The sequence below is a fragment of the Prenolepis imparis genome, unplaced genomic scaffold (genome assembly GCF_030444845.1).
Source record: "Prenolepis imparis isolate NDT839.2.m4 unplaced genomic scaffold, iyPreImpa1.0 SCAF_5, whole genome shotgun sequence".
Taxonomy (NCBI): Eukaryota; Metazoa; Arthropoda; class Insecta; order Hymenoptera; family Formicidae; genus Prenolepis; species Prenolepis imparis.
In genome coordinates this window covers 11762061-11764577 of record NW_028141163.1, presented here as the reverse complement: position 1 = coordinate 11764577, position 2517 = coordinate 11762061, and positions in this window count along the sequence as shown.

Genomic DNA, 2517 nt, shown 5'->3' with positions numbered 1-2517 from the left:
TTTTCCCTCGATCTCGAAAATTCTTCTTTCCTATGACCTTAACGTCGAATGAAGGATCGCGCTCCCTTTGTTCCCTCCCTCGATCTCGTGTCGTATTCCACCCTCATGTCGTCGAATAAATCTTACAGGACAGCGATCGGTCCTTCGACATTGGCGGAAGAGCGACTGCTCTACTGGATCACTATCGCAGCATACAAAATCCTAAATCTAGCCTAGTCTAGTACGCTTTTAATTCGATAGCTCGCGTTCTGTTGTAAATTTTTGATCGCCAACTAATGTATTGTATAGGATAACCCGAAAGCTCTGATATTATATTAACTATAGATTCTCGGACTAATTTGGGGACAATTTTTTTCTCGGGCAAAATTCAATTTTCAATATTAAAATATTTAAATTAATATATATTAATATATAATATATATTGAGAATATATATAAGTACAGAAATTACATTTCCATTCAATTAAATCTTGCTAAATATATAGTAAAGGCTAAGATTTTATTAGATTATTTTTCAGAAATCTTAATTTTTTCAGATCTTTTAATTTTCAATAATTTTATAATTGGTAAGCGACTGAATTTTGATGATAAAGAAAAATTAAAATTTAATAGAAAATACTATTACTCTTTTTTCTTCTCTGTATAATTCTATATAGTATTCTTCTGTAATAAAATTTTATAATATTCTCTCCTATATCGAAAAATCGATGCTATCAAGTTGACAGAGTACGAGCTGAAAATATATATTTCTCATCTTCGTTTTAATTTATTTTAGATCATAGTACTCTCTTCTTTTATTATAACGTAGTATAGAGAATCTTTTTATTGTACATGTATATATAAATTGTTACGTAGAGTCAGGAGTTAAATATCTAAACAAATTATAGATTATAAGCATCTCTCTCTCTTGTGTATTTTACAGAAAAATATTTTTTTATTATTTATTATTGTTTCAAGGAAATAGAGAAAAAGGGGGGAGAGAATAGAAGAGAGAGGAGGGAGAAAGAGAGATCAAAAGTGAATTATTTATAATATTTAAGGTCACAGAGATCGAAACGCGGGCCATCAGGCTGGCCGGGAAACCCGTTGACGATGTAAATCGCGAAAAAAACCTGTGGCATTTTCCGTATGAAACGGTCCGCCCCAAAGATACCACCATGTAAACGCGAACCGCACATACATCCCCTCCTTCTCACCTGTGTGCTCATTCTTTTTTTTTTCTTCCCTCGCACGCGGATGGATGTGCGACCGAAACAACAACGAGCGATTTAATTTGGTGGCCACGCGCGCGCGCCGAAGCATTTTTTCGTCGAGACCGAGTTTTCCTCTTTTTTTTCTTTTTTTTTTTTTTTACTCCACCCCCGCCCGCGCCTCCTCTCGGCTCGCGCTCTCTGTTTTTTTTTCTTTCTTTTTTTTCGCTCCCTCGACGAAACAATTGGTTAGAGGATGCACGCGGAAGGGGCGCGTGTGAGGGTGGTGCTGGAGGAGGAGGAGTAGGAGGAAAAGGGGGAGAATCAGAGGGAGTTTGGCGCGGTACAGAGAGAAAGCGCGCGCGCGCGCGGAGGCTGGATGAGAGAGATGAAGTGGCAGATTAACGTCAACCGACGTAGGCCATTCATAACTGGGCTTCACCGTCCGCAAGAGAGAGAGGGAGAGAGATATACGCGTGCATATATACGTACTCTGCGGGGGTCTGTGTACGTGCGCGCGGGACGATTTATAGAATTGGAAAAACGATATCGGAAAAATAGTAAACTTTATTGATGAATCCCTTCCCGAGACCTCTAAGCGATATCACAACGAGAGCGCGAGTCGACCGCATTCCCGCGGTGCTACAGGTGGCATGTAAGCCAATCGACGATTCCCTCCTCTTTCTCTCTCTCCTCCACCTTCTCTCCCTCCCCCCCCTTCTTTCCCTCTCGTGGTAACTTCCCCCCTTTCCCTGCAGCTTCCTATATCCGCGTACTCTTTGACTGACGCTTCCCACCCTTCGTAAAAATATACCTTTGAAATTTGTCGAAATTAAAATCACCGCGAGAAACAGAGAGAGAAAGAGAAAAACGCGTGTCCCTGCGCGAGAATTTACTTAAGAAAGTTCTTTTGCGTGTCTGTATCTGACAAGAAGAGATAACTCCAAAATTATCAGTTTTAATCCTATGAAAGAGAGAGAGAGAGAGAGAGAGAGAGAGAGAGAGAGAGAGAGAGAGAGAGAGCTTTTGAGAAACAAAAATTAAAAATTTGTGAATATTGAGCAAACTTACACAAAGTGAAATTATACATTTATATGTAAAACGATAAAAAATGATGAAAACGAAACATGCGGTGTGAGCAAACAACAAAAAAATTAAAGAAACATCAAAGATCAGAAAATTAAAAAAAAAAAAATTAATGCGATACACCAAAAACAATAAAGAATACTGCTGCATTTCTTACTAAAAAAAAAAAGTCAGAATCTGCGTAAGAGTTTCGTTTACACCGAGACACTCTTACAAGTTTAAACATACGTTTTAAAGTTTTG